Source organism: Engystomops pustulosus, chromosome 8 (genome assembly GCF_040894005.1).
Source record: "Engystomops pustulosus chromosome 8, aEngPut4.maternal, whole genome shotgun sequence".
NCBI lineage: Eukaryota > Metazoa > Chordata > Amphibia > Anura > Leptodactylidae > Engystomops > Engystomops pustulosus.
Genome location: NC_092418.1, coordinates 107,210,804 through 107,224,969, shown reverse-complemented (window position 1 = coordinate 107,224,969; position 14,166 = coordinate 107,210,804). Strand labels below are relative to the sequence as shown.

The 14,166-nt window shown below is 52.8% G+C and overlaps 1 protein-coding gene across 2 annotated transcripts in view; it reads left to right on the top strand.

Annotated features, from left to right (window-relative positions):
- The window catches only part of MBD5 (methyl-CpG binding domain protein 5), a 40,939-nt gene that overhangs the window by 2,348 nt on the left and 24,425 nt on the right, over window positions 1–14,166 (top strand). Inside the window, exon 2 of one of the 2 annotated variants that reach the window (XM_072122200.1) lies at window positions 13,651–13,727. The exons of the other annotated variant lie outside the window; for it this stretch is intronic. The gene's annotated coding sequence lies outside the window, so the exon portion shown is untranslated. The remainder of the gene's footprint in view (window positions 1–13,650; window positions 13,728–14,166) is intronic. 2 annotated transcript variants of the gene reach the window in all.

The following is a 14,166-nucleotide window of genomic DNA, read 5'->3' as shown; positions in this document are numbered from 1 at the left end:
GTGTGAGGGGGGCACAGGGCTCCTGTGTGTGTGTGTGTGTACAGGTGTGAGGGGGGCACAGGGCTCCTGTGTGTGTGTGTGTACAGGTGTGAGGGGGGCACAGGGCTCCTGTGTGTGTGTGTACAGGTGTGAGGGGGGCACAGGGCTCCTGTGTGTGTGTGTACAGGTGTGAGGGGGGCACAGGGCTCCTGTGTGTGTGTGTGTGTGTGTACAGGTGTGAGGGGGGCACAGGGCTCCTGTGTGTGTGTACAGGTGTGAGGGGGGCACAGGGCTCCTGTGTGTGTGTACAGGTGTGAGGGGGGCACAGGGCTCCTGTGTGTGTGTACAGGTGTGAGGGGGGCACAGGGCTCCTGTGTGTGTGTACAGGTGTGAGGGGGGCACAGGGCTCCTGTGTGTGTGTACAGGTGTGAGGGGGGCACAGGGCTCCTGTGTGTGTGTACAGGTGTGAGGGGGGCACAGGGCTCCTGTGTGTGTGTACAGGTGTGAGGGGGGCACAGGGCTCGTGTGTGTGTACAGGTGTGAGGGGGGCACAGGGCTCGTGTGTGTGTACAGGTGTGAGGGGGGCACAGGGCTCCTGTGTGTGTGTGTGTACAGGTGTGTGTGGGGGGCACAGGGCTCCTGTGTGTGTGTGTACAGGTGTGAGGGGGGCACAGGGCTCCTGTGTGTGTGTGTACAGGTGTGAGGGGGGCACAGGGCTCCTGTGTGTGTGTGTGTGTACAGGTGTGAGGGGGGCACAGGGCTCCTGTGTGTGTGTGTGTGTACAGGTGTGAGGGGGGCACAGGGCTCCTGTGTGTGTGTGTGTGTGTACAGGTGTGAGGGGGGCACAGGGCTCCTGTGTGTGTGTGTGTGTGTACAGGTGTGAGGGGGGCACAGGGCTCCTGTGTGTGTGTGTGTGTACAGGTGTGAGGGGGGCACAGGGCTCCTGTGTGTGTGTGTGTACAGGTGTGAGGGGTGCACAGGGCTCCTGTGTGTGTGTGTACAGGTGTGAGGGGGGCACAGGGCTCCTGTGTGTGTGTACAGGTGTGAGGGGGGCACAGGGCTCCTGTGTGTGTGTACAGGTGTGAGGGGGGCACAGGGCTCCTGTGTGTGTGTACAGGTGTGAGGGGGGCACAGGGCTCCTGTGTGTGTGTGTGTGTACAGGTGTGAGGGGGGCACAGGGCTCCTGTGTGTGTGTGTGTACAGGTGTGAGGGGGGCACAGGGCTCCTGTGTGTGTGTGTACAGGTGTGAGGGGGGCACAGGGCTCCTGTGTGTGTGTGTACAGGTGTGAGGGGGGCACAGGGCTCCTGTGTGTGTGTGTGTGTGTGTACAGGTGTGAGGGGGGCACAGGGCTCCTGTGTGTGTGTACAGGTGTGAGGGGGGCACAGGGCTCCTGTGTGTGTGTACAGGTGTGAGGGGGGCACAGGGCTCCTGTGTGTGTGTACAGGTGTGAGGGGGGCACAGGGCTCCTGTGTGTGTGTACAGGTGTGAGGGGGGCACAGGGCTCCTGTGTGTGTGTACAGGTGTGAGGGGGGCACAGGGCTCCTGTGTGTGTGTACAGGTGTGAGGGGGGCACAGGGCTCCTGTGTGTGTGTACAGGTGTGAGGGGGGCACAGGGCTCGTGTGTGTGTACAGGTGTGAGGGGGGCACAGGGCTCGTGTGTGTGTACAGGTGTGAGGGGGGCACAGGGCTCCTGTGTGTGTGTGTGTACAGGTGTGTGTGGGGGGCACAGGGCTCCTGTGTGTGTGTGTACAGGTGTGAGGGGGGCACAGGGCTCCTGTGTGTGTGTGTACAGGTGTGAGGGGGGCACAGGGCTCCTGTGTGTGTGTGTGTGTACAGGTGTGAGGGGGGCACAGGGCTCCTGTGTGTGTGTGTGTGTACAGGTGTGAGGGGGGCACAGGGCTCCTGTGTGTGTGTGTGTGTGTGTACAGGTGTGAGGGGGGCACAGGGCTCCTGTGTGTGTGTGTACAGGTGTGAGGGGGGCACAGGGCTCCTGTGTGTGTGTACAGGTGTGAGGGGGGCACAGGGCTCCTGTGTGTGTGTGTGTACAGGTGTGAGGGGGGCACAGGGCTCCTGTGTGTGTGTGTGTACAGGTGTGAGGGGGGCACAGGGCTCCTGTGTGTGTGTACAGGTGTGAGGGGGGCACAGGGCTCCTGTGTGAGTACAGGTGTGAGGGGGGGCACAGGGCTCCTGTGTGTGTGTATACAGGTGTGAGGGGGGGCACAGGGCTCCTGTGTGTGTGTGTGTGTGTACAGGTGTGAGGGGGGCACAGGGCTCCTGTGTGTGTGTGTGTGTACAGGTGTGAGGGGGGCACAGGGCTCCTGTGTGTGTGTGTGTGTGTGTACAGGTGTGAGGGGGGCACAGGGCTCCTGTGTGTGTGTGTGTGTGTGTACAGGTGTGAGGGGGGCACAGGGCTCCTGTGTGTGTGTGTGTACAGGTGTGAGGGGGGCACAGGGCTCCTGTGTGTGTGTGTGTGTGTGTGTGTGTGTGTGTGTACAGGTGTGAGGGGGGCACAGGGCTCCTGTGTGTGTGTGTGTGTACAGGTGTGAGGGGGGCACAGGGCTCCTGTGTGTGTGTGTGTGTACAGGTGTGAGGGGGGCACAGGGCTCCTGTGTGTGTGTGTGTGTACAGGTGTGAGGGGGGCACAGGGCTCCTGTGTGTGTGTGTACAGGTGTGAGGGGGGCACAGGGCTCCTGTGTTTGTGTGTACAGGTGTGAGGGGGGCACAGGGCTCCTGTGTGTGTGTGTACAGGTGTGAGGGGGGCACAGGGCTCCTGTGTGTGTGTGTGTGTACAGGTGTGAGGGGGGCACAGGGCTCGTGTGTGTGTGTGTGTGTGTACAGGTGTGAGGGGGGCACAGGGCTCCTGTGTGTCTGTGTGTGTACAGGTGTGAGGGGGGCACAGGGCTCCTGTGTGTCTGTGTGTGTACAGGTGTGAGGGGGGCACAGGGCTCCTGTGTGTGTGTGTGTGTGTGTGTGTGTGTACAGGTGTGAGGGGGGCACAGGGCTCCTGTGTGTGTGTACAGGTGTGAGGGGGGCACAGGGCTCCTGTGTGTGTGTACAGGTGTGAGGGGGGCACAGGGCTCCTGTGTGTGTGTACAGGTGTGAGGGGGGCACAGGGCTCCTGTGTGTGTGTGTACAGGTGTGAGGGGGGCACAGGGCTCGTGTGTGTGTGTGTGTACAGGTGTGAGGGGGGCACAGGGCTCGTGTGTGTGTGTGTGTGTGTACAGGTGTGAGGGGGGCACAGGGCTCCTGTGTGTGTGTGTGTGTGTACAGGTGTGAGGGGGGCACAGGGCTCCTGTGTGTGTGTGTGTGTACAGGTGTGAGGGGGGCACAGGGCTCCTGTGTGTGTGTGTGTGTGTGTGTGTGTGTACAGGTGTGAGGGGGGCACAGGGCTCGTGTGTGTGTGTGTGTGTGTACAGGTGTGAGGGGGGCACAGGGCTCCTGTGTGTGTGTGTGTGTGTACAGGTGTGAGGGGGGCACAGGGCTCCTGTGTGTGTGTGTGTGTACAGGTGTGAGGGGGGCACAGGGCTCCTGTGTGTGTGTGTGTGTGTGTGTGTGTGTACAGGTGTGAGGGGGGCACAGGGCTCCTGTGTGTGTGTGTACAGGTGTGAGGGGGGCACAGGGCTCCTGTGTGTGTGTGTGTGTGTACAGGTGTGAGGGGGGCACAGGGCTCCTGTGTGTGTGTGTGTGTGTACAGGTGTGAGGGGGGCACAGGGCTCCTGTGTGTGTGTGTGTGTGTACAGGTGTGAGGGGGGCACAGGGCTCCTGTGTGTGTGTGTACAGGTGTGAGGGGGGCACAGGGCTCCTGTGTGTGTGTGTGTACAGGTGTGAGGGGGGCACAGGGCTCCTGTGTGTGTGTGTGTACAGGTGTGAGGGGGGCACAGGGCTCCTGTGTGTGTGTGTGTACAGGTGTGAGGGGGGCACAGGGCTCCTGTGTGTGTGTGTGTACAGGTGTGAGGGGGGCACAAGGCTCCTGTGTGTGTGTGTGTACAGGTGTGAGGGGGGCACAGGGCTCCTGTGTGTGTGTGTACAGGTGTGAGGGGGGCACAGGGCTCCTGTGTGTGTGTGTACAGGTGTGAGGGGGGCACAGGGCTCCTGTGTGTGTGTGTACAGGTGTGAGGGGGGCACAGGGCTCCTGTGTGTGTACAGGTGTGAGGGGGGCACAGGGCTCCTGTGTGTGTGTGTGTGTGTGTGTGTGTGTGTGTGTACAGGTGTGAGGGGGGCACAGGGCTCCTGTGTGTGTGTGTGTGTACAGGTGTGAGGGGGGCACAGGGCTCCTGTGTGTGTGTGTGTGTGTGTACAGGTGTGAGGGGGGCACAGGGCTCCTGTGTGTGTGTGTGTGTGTGTATACAGGTGTGAGGGGGGCACAGGGCTCCTGTGTGTGTGTGTGTGTGTGTGTGTGTACAGGTGTGAGGGGGGCACAGGGCTCCTGTGTGTGTGTGTACAGGTGTGAGGGGGGCACAGGGCTCTTGTGTGTGTGTGTACAGGTGTGAGGGGGGGCACAGGGCTCCTGTGTGTGTGTGTGTGTGTGTGTACAGGTGTGAGGGGGGCACAGGGCTCCTGTGTGTGTACAGGTGTGAGGGGGGCACAGGGCTCCTGTGTGTGTGTGTGTACAGGTGTGAGGGGGGGCACAGGGCTCCTGTGTGTGTGTGTGTGTGTGTGTGTACAGGTGTGAGGGGGGGCACAGGGCTCCTGTGTGTGTGTGTGTGTGTACAGGTGTGAGGGGGGCACAGGGCTCCTGTGTGTGTGTGTGTACAGGTGTGAGGGGGGCACAGGGCTCCTGTGTGTGTGTGTGTACAGGTGTGAGGGGGGCACAGGGCTCCTGTGTGTGTGTACAGGTGTGAGGGGGGCACAGGGCTCCTGTGTGTGTGTGTACAGGTGTGAGGGGTGATTAAAGAGTTTGAGAGGTGGACTTAACAAAGTTTTTGGGGTGGTCGGGACCTATGTTCAGAGGAGTTTATTCATATTTCTTGCATCTCTGCAAGAAAAAAGAAGGTCCTTTGACCTAGATTTAAAACTTAACTTTTATTAATTTTTGGATTAGGACTAGATAGTCTTTTTAGTATTCACAATTCAGATATTAGGTACTAGTAACATGTGCAATTTAAGTTAAAAACGTGATGTGGTGGAAGTGGGTACTATTTTAGGTAGAAACAGGGGGAGAGAGGGTAGATTTTTGGTATAGACTGGAGGGGATATATTTGTTACCCCGTTTTTTTGCGGTTGTAATAGCCGCTCTTCAGTTAACCACCCAGCCAGCCAGGATACCCTAATATCTCCTTCCTAGTATTTGCCTAGCTTTGGTGTGTCGCTGCAGATCAACACAGTGCTATATTAGCTTTGTCCCACTACGTATCACCACTTCTAAAAACGTGATTATAAACGCTCAGGCAGCCCCCCCGACATGTTTCGCCATGATTCTGGCGTCCTCAGGGGGTATCGGGGCTGAACCGATACCCCCTGAGGACGCCAGAATCATGGCGAAACATGTCGGGGGGGCTGCCTGAGCGTTTATAATCACGTTTTTAGAAGTGGTGATACGTAGTGGGACAAAGCTAATATAGCACTGTGTTGATCTGCAGCGACACACCAAAGCTAGGCAAATACTAGGAAGGAGATATTAGGGTATCCTGGCTGGCTGGGTGGTTAACTGAAGAGCGGCTATTACAACCGCAAAAAAACGGGGTAACAAATATATCCCCTCCAGTCTATACCAAAAATCTACCCTCTCTCCCCCTGTTTCTACCTAAAATAGTACCCACTTCCACCACATCACGTTTTTAACTTAAATTGCACATGTTACTAGTACCTAATATCTGAATTGTGAATACTAAAAAGACTATCTAGTCCTAATCCAAAAATTAATAAAAGTTAAGTTTTAAATCTAGGTCAAAGGACCTTCTTTTTTCTTGCAGAGATGCAAGAAATATGAATAAACTCAGGTGTGAGGGGGGCACAGGGGTCCTACGTGTGTACAGGTGTGAGGGGGGGGCACAGGGGTCCTACATGTGAGGGCAGAGATGGTTTGACTGGGTTAACAAGTGGCACTGCCAGGACGTTGGGGTCCAGGGAAGGTACAACACAAGTGACAGGTGCAGGGAATGATGATGGTGAGGTGTTGGGGTTCATGAAGGGTCCCAGTCACCTGACATGGTGCAGGAGGATGCTTATGGGGACACGGGGTGCCAACTAAGTGACAGGTCAGGCAAAGAGTTGTTGTTTAACAGTTGGCAGACAGGTAAATGGGACCATGCAGCCAATCAGTTCAGGGGTATCTGCATGCTGATCAGGTTAAAGGGAATGTGAAGGTGCTCATCATGTGACGAGGGTGTGGACAGGGTGCCCAGTGTGAGACGGGGGTGGCAGGCCGGCGGGGGTGTGACAGAACACATGGATGAAGCGACATGGTGTGTATGTTGCCAGTAAGTTGTTGGATCGTTCACACGATGTTGCAGGGCAATGATTGGTACCTCTGCTGTGTTCTCAATGTTTCCACTTGAGGAGTGTGATGTCATATTGCATCTGATGACCTCACATCCCACAAATATGTGAAAAGCAACTATTTATGGAACTATTTTTCACATCACCTGAAGTCATGATCAACTGATATTTTGCCTGACAAGTGTCTGGGTCGGCGGCGCCCACCAAATGGGTCCCGTATCGATGAAACTTTGTATAACAAGACTGTCTGTGTTCATTGTCTGTAACATGGTTTTCAGGGCCTGTTGGGGGTTGTAGTTGTTACATTATATCATTGAAGGCTAACTTCTATTTTCGTAATTACTTTAGGTCTCGGTACAGACAGCCATATTTGGTCAGGGGGCTGTAATATGAGAATGGGACCTATCCGAGCAGGCCTGAAGCGCCTTATATAACGCCTATTGTTAATATGGCGCTATTGGTATCTGGCTAATGGATCGTAGAAAGCAACTTGCTTGGGGTAAAGTCGCACACTGCAGATTTCCGCTGAGCTCCATAAAGTTTTAGCTGATAAGTTCATAAGGCAGTGAGGGTATGGATTTAGCTTAATCAGAACCCCAAAATCTGTGTCACACTAAGGGTAGTTGTGGCCCCAACAATGCAATGCAGCCCAGGAGTCCATGGGGAACCTGAATCTTGTACATGAGGTTTTACCATGGATTTTGCAGCGGATTCAGAGAATTTTTTTTTTTTTTTTTTTTTTTTTTAACTCCCATGTAAATGAGACCCGCTATAGATCTGACATGATGTAAATTGTTATTATAGAGAACCTGCCATTGAAATGAACCCAGTCATAAGTACTTGGTTAAAAACTCTGATTAAGAAGCATTGCCCTTTGCATCTACAATGTACAATGTTACAAAACTTCTATGCAGCTCATCTGAAGTGAGTCCAATGAGGCCCTGTATATTCTGTGGTCACTGCTCTGCCCCGCCTACTTGTCCCTGATTGACAGGTCTCGTGGCGAGGACATGTTTCTGTATGGAACATGGAGAGAGAGCTCTGCTACATCATTGAGCACTTAGTCATGTGACCAGGGTGATGTCATCTAAGGTCCTATTTACCTCACCTCTGTGTCTGATCACATGGAATCACAGCAGCCTCCATGGACTTTCCTCATTCTTCAGGGAAACAGACTGTGATTTCATGTGATCAGATGTGAACATGGTGTAAACATGACATGAAGTGCTAAGAGGCAAGAGGCATTGGGAGGAGCTGACCAGGCAGGACCCCTCTGATGCCAGGGAATATAACATGAAGTGGATTTCTGGGGATGTAAGGGAAACAATGTTTAGCTAAAAGAAGAGTCAGTTAATTTAATAGGCCTCTATGGGAACCTGTCAGTAGCTGTATATGTGAAAATGTAGTGACAGGTTCCCTTTAAGCCATCTTCTTGAGTAAAAACTAATCATTCGATCTGTACATGCTATTCCATGCGAGTTTTAGATAATTTTGGTTCTGATCTGCTGCAGGAAGTTGAGGCATCTACCCGGAAATCCACACAGAAAATCCATGCATAGTCTATATGGTGTATACACCCTGGACAACCCCTTTGAGGCAGAACATCGCTGCAAAATCTGCAGATTTTTGGTCACAAAAGTGACTTCCCATGTGACTTCCCTGCCCAAACGTTCTGAAATTTTCTTTTTGTACTTTTCCCAATTTTCCTCTGTTATACAGTTGTCACTTTTGGGATAAAGATGTCGCTCATAGAAAGCGTGTGTCTGTTTTGCCTCAGGGGGAATCTTTAATTTTTTATTTGTGCTTTCCAGGATTCAGCGTTTTGGTTTCTATGTCATCTCTCTACATAAAGGAAATCTAATCACAATCCATCCTGATAAACCAGGGACATTCCTCATAGATCCAGGCACCGGGACTGTGGGAATCCACTTATATTTGTTATCCAGGGCCTCCTTCTTTATGAAATAAACTTTTATAATTATGCTAATGAGCCTGAGCAGCAGTGGGGGGTGTTACCAGAGCCCCTCCATGGCTGAGGAGTTGGTAAGCCAAACCTTCCTCAGTTTTTCCAACTTCGACTCCAGCTCTGCCAAAATGGTCTCCAATTCCACAGTTGTGTTTTCCTGGTCCCTCTAGCAGTGCTGAGATAAATGCAGCCATTCCTTCCCAGCGCCTTATTCCTCTAATCTATAGCAGAAGAGCTTCACTCCTGAGCATGTACATAAAGTGCAGCCACATTCATTCAATCAAAAGGGGAATCAGGGGTGCACAACGTGAGCCATCAGGAGATTTGCGGCCTGTCAAGCCATGAGTTGCATTCCACACTCATGAGTTGCATAACAGCTGTTCATTGGGGCAGCATCCTCGGTGCAGGGAGGAGAGGAGAAGCTGCAGTGTGCGGTGCAGGGAGGGGGAGGAGAAGCTGCAGGGTGCGGTGCAGGGAGGAGAGGAGAAGCTGCGGTGCAGGGAGGGGGAGGAGAAGCTGCAGGGTGCGGTGCAGGGAGGGGGAGGAGAAGCTGCAGGGTGCGGTGCAGGGAGGGGGAGGAGAAGCTGCAGGGTGCGGTGCAGGGAGGGGGAGGAGAAGCTGCAGGGTGCGGTGCAGGGAGGGGGAGGAGAAGCTGCAGGGTGCGGTGCAGGGAGGGGGAGGAGAAGCTGCAGGGTGCGGTGCAGGGAGGGGGAGGAGAAGCTGCAGGGTGCGGTGCAGGGAGGGGGAGGAGAAGCTGCAGGGTGCGGTGCAGGGAGGGGGAGGAGAAGCTGCAGGGTGCGGTGCAGGGAGGGGAGGAGAAGCTGCAGGGTGCGGTGCAGGGAGGGGGAGGAGAAGCTGCAGGGTGCGGTGCAGGGAGGGGAGGAGAAGCTGCAGGGTGCGGTGCAGGGAGGGGAGGAGAAGCTGCAGGGTGCGGTGCAGGGAGGGGGAGGAGAAGCTGCAGGGTGCGGTGCAGGGAGGGGGGGAGAAGCTGCAGGGTGCGGTGCAGGGAGGGGAGGAGAAGCTGCAGGGTGCGGTGCAGGGAGGGGAGGAGAAGCTGCAGGGTGCGGTGCAGGGAGGGGAGGAGAAGCTGCAGGGTGCGGTGCAGGGAGGGGAGGGGAAGCTGCAGGGTGCGGTGCAGGGAGGGGAAGGGAAGCTGCAGGGTGCGGTGCAGGGAGGGGAGGGGAAGCTGCAGGGTGCGGTGCAGGCAGGGGAGGGGAAGCTGCAGGGTGCGGTGCAGGCAGGGGAGGGGAAGCTGCAGGGTGCGGTGCAGGCAGGGGAGGGGAAGCTGCAGGGTGCGGTGCAGGCAGGGGAGGGGAAGCTGCAGGGTGCGGTGCAGGCAGGGGAGGGGAAGCTGCAGGGTGCGGTGCAGGCAGGGGAGGGGAAGCTGCAGGGTGCGGTGCAGGCAGGGGAGGGGAAGCTGCAGGGTGCGGTGCAGGCAGGGGAGGGGAAGCTGCAGGGTGCGGTGCAGGCAGGGGAGGGGAAGCTGCAGGGTGCGGTGCAGGCAGGGGCGGGGAAGCTGCAGCGTGCGGTGCAGGCAGGGGAGGGGAAGCTGCAGCGTGCGGTGCAGGCAGGGGAGGGGAAGCTGCAGCGTGCGGTGCAGGCAGGGGAGGGGAAGCTGCAGCGTGCGGTGCAGGCAGGGGAGGGGAAGCTGCAGCGTGCGGTGCAGGCAGGGGAGGGGAAGCTGCAGCTTGCGGTGCAGGCAGGGGAGGGGAAGCTGCAGCGTGCGGTGCAGGGAGCAGAAGAGGCAGGATTTATTTTTTTGTCTACTTTGAATCACCAGTATAATAGCTTTTATGCTCAGGGGGTCATCTGTCTCCAGTATTTGGCTGCTCTGCAGTCTTTAGTGTTAGTCTACTTTAGGGGTCTCTCCATTATTAGTGTCTGCTCTGAATGCAGGATTTTGTGCTGGACTGTGGTTGGTGGTGCATCTAGGGTGTTGGTTACTGATGCGGCTCCTTAAAGTTCAGCAATATGTATAAACTCACATATACACAGATACTATTAGATATATCTGGATATGATTATATATAGATAGATGTAGATATATCTGGATATATGTAATAGTATCTGTGTGTGTGTAAAATATATATTATTTATATTATACACACAGAAACAGAAATAGAGAAAGAAATCTGGGTGCAGGCTAACCAGGGCCGGGCTTCAGGTCCTCCAAAAATAGTATATGGAAAGGTAATAATAGACTCCAGACATAGAATTCGGGAAAAAACATAAGTGGATTTATTCCATATTCAAAGCGATGTTTCGGCTCACAGTGTGAGTCTTCCTCAAGCTAAATACATGCAGTGACGCTGTGTGGGGTGTCGCGTGGGACAAATCACACCCCTTCCTAAACAAAGTGCTTTAGGACAAAAACAACCCTTTAAAAAAAAAATTTCATACTCACTTTCTGGGGCCCGATGCTCTTTGTGACTCCTCTTCTGTCTTCTCTTTGCTGTATTAGCTACGTGCTACGTACGGCAGATAGCGTGGACGTGTCTCTGACGACTAATACAGCAGAGAGAAGACCGAAGTGGAGCTGCATGGAGCATCGGGGCGCAGGAGGGTGAGTATGTAAGTTTATTTTTATGTGCTTGGCAATCTGTGGGCTGGCCGTATACTGTTGGGGCTGGCTGGCTGTATCCTGGGATCTGTGACCAATGCATTTCCTACCCGCGGCTTATACACGAGTCAATAGGTTTTCCCAGTTTTTGGTGGTAAAATTAGGGGTCTCGGCTTATACTCGGGTTGGCTTACACTCGAGTATATACGGTAATAGTATCTGTGTGTGTGTGTATAATTGTATCTATCTCTGTGTGTGAGTGTATATATACATATACACTCACCGGCCACTTTATTAGGTACACCTGTCCAACTGCTCGTTAACACTTAATTTCTAATCAGCCAATCACATGGCGGCAACTCAGTGCATTTAGGCATGTAGACATGGTCAAGACAATCTCCTGCAGTTCAAACCGAGCATCAGTATGGGGAAGAAAGGTGATTTGAGGCCTTTGAACGTGGCATGGTTGTTGGTGCCAGAAGGGCTGGTCTGAGTATTTCAGAAACTGCTGATCTACTGGGATTTTCACGCACAACCATCTCTAGGGTTTACAGAGAATGGTCCGAAAAAGAAAAGACATCCAGTGAGCGGCAGTTCTGTGGGCGGAAATGCCTTGTTGATGCCAGAGGTCAGGGGAGAATGGGCAGACTGGTTCGAGCTGATAGAAAGGCAACAGTGACTCAAATCGCCACCCGTTACAACCAAGGTAGGCAGAAGAGCATCTCTGAACGCACAGTACGTCCAACTTTGAGGCAGATGGGCTACAGCAGCAGAAGACCACACCGGGTGCCACTCCTTTCAGCTAAGAACAGGAAACTGAGGCTACAATTTGCACAGGCTCATCGAAATTGGACAGTAGAAGATTGGAAAAACGTTGCCTGGTCTGATGAGTCTCGATTTCTGCTGCGACATTCGGATGGTAGGGTCAGAATTTGGCGTCAACAACATGAAAGCATGGATCCATCCTGTCTTGTATAACGGTTCAGGCTGGTGGTGGTGGTGTCATGGATCCATCCTGCCTTGTATCAGCGGGTCAGGCTGGTGGTGGTGGTGTCATGGTGTCTTTGGGCCCCTTGGTACAACGCCACAGCCTACCTGAGTATTGTTGCTGCCCATGTCCATCCCTTTATGAGCACAATGTACCCTGTAACATCTGATGGCTACTTTCAGCAGGATAATGCGCCATGTCATAAAGCTGGAATCATCTCAGACTGGTTTCTTGAACATGACAATGAGGTCACTGGACACAAATGGCCTCCACAGTCACCAGATCTCAATCCAATAGAGCATCTTTGGGATGTGGTGGAACGTGAGATTCGCATCATGGATGTGCAGCCGACAAATCTGCGGCAACTGTGTGATGCCATCATGTCAATATGGACCAAAATCTCTGAGGAGCTTCCAGCACCTTGTTGTATCTATGCCACCAAGAATTGAGGCAGTTCTGAAGGCAAAAGGGGGTCCAACCCGTTACTAGCATGGTGTACCTAATAAAGTGGCCGGTGAGTGTATATGATAGTATCTGTGTGTAGGTATAATGTACTGTACATGCTCTGGGCTCCCATACATGGACCTGCACGGAGATTTTGTGAACCCCCTGCGCCTCCTGTAGGTGTACAATCTCTTTGGCAGTAATGGTGTGCTGTGTAGGGGAGCACTGGGCAGACGCTGTGCATGTAGTGGAGCAGCACAAGGTGCGGAGCAGATATTATTGTAGTGCAGGGGTTGCTATGGTAAGATTACACTCTCCTTATTATTATTACTATTGCGCTGCACATTCGCGTGAAGGAAACTGCAGTGTTTATTGATGCACAAAATGTGAGTGTCCCAGATCCTTCCATCTCCTGTTGGAAAGCCTGGGCCGCGTAATGTATGGATGTGCATAATGTAGGCCTCACCCTGCACTGTATGCATCTTCATAGTACAAGCCCCGGAGACACTGAGCTGTTTGTCTTCCTGTAGACACAACCGGCAACATCCAATAGTTCAGAAAGTCCGATAATCTGACACTCGTTTCCGGGATGATCGTTTAGCAAATTTTTTTTTTTTTTTGATGAACGATGTGAACCAATATATTAAGAACCCTTATATTTACTGACTAATTTGGACTCTATTCATCCTGTTTTTTTTTTTTACTATTTTTCAGACCCCCTAGGGTATTTTAACCCTAAGTTGTCTGATACTACCATATACTGCTATAATACAGTACATACAGTGGGGATTTCACTAATCCTCTATTACAATGTGCAAATCGCACATTGTAATGGGCTAAAACATGACAGCCTCGGGTAATTGTGTGACCTGAGGCTGTCATGGCAACGAATCGTCGCTCCCTGATGATGTCACGGGGGCCACTATCAGAATCAAGATGGTGGCGTACGCGCGTTGTGGTCTTTTTTTATGCCACTGGCGCTCAAAGGGTTTGCACCCGCAATCTGTGCTAGCACCTGTTGCAGATGTTAGTGACGGGTGTTTTCTGCATTGTGCAGCAAACACCCGTTGAGTATGAAGAGGGCTCAGCCCATGATCCCTCTTCATACTTCCCCTGCCGCTAAAGGACGTTCAGGAACGTCCAAAATTGTGTAAGGGGTTAATTAATCAGCATCATCACTTACCTTACATATATTTAGAGAAAGAGGGGCTGCAAATTAAGGCAGAAGACAATTTTTTTTATGGCACTACAATTTTAAACTTTTTATTTTTCAGAATTTTTGGAGAAGTTGGGATCTCGATTTCTTGGATAATTGGTGAATTAAACTTTTAAGGTCCTGGGGGAAAAACGGGTAGGTTTTCACCATTTTTAAGTTCATTTATTTTTCTTATTTTTAGATTCTGTGTCTGATGTCTAATGATTTAAAATGTGACTTTCCAGATGCTTCCATGGGATGTGACTTTCCAGATGTAATCTTACATGGTTTTCAGATAGATACTAGTATTTAAAGAAAATCCGTCCTGATAAACCAGGGACATTACTCATGGATCCAGGCACCGGGACTGTGGTATCTTCTTATATGTGTTATCCATGGCCTCCTTCCTTCTAAATTAAACTTTTATTAGCTATACTAGAAGTCTACAAGGCTCAGTGGGGCGTTGCCAGAGCCACTCTGTGCTGCAGATTCATAGGCTATTACACGTCTCCTCCTCCCCTCTGCATCCTCAGCACTTCCTCCTCTCTCTGCCTGATGTAAACTCGCACAGTGGGAGGGGAAGTGCTCTGTACAG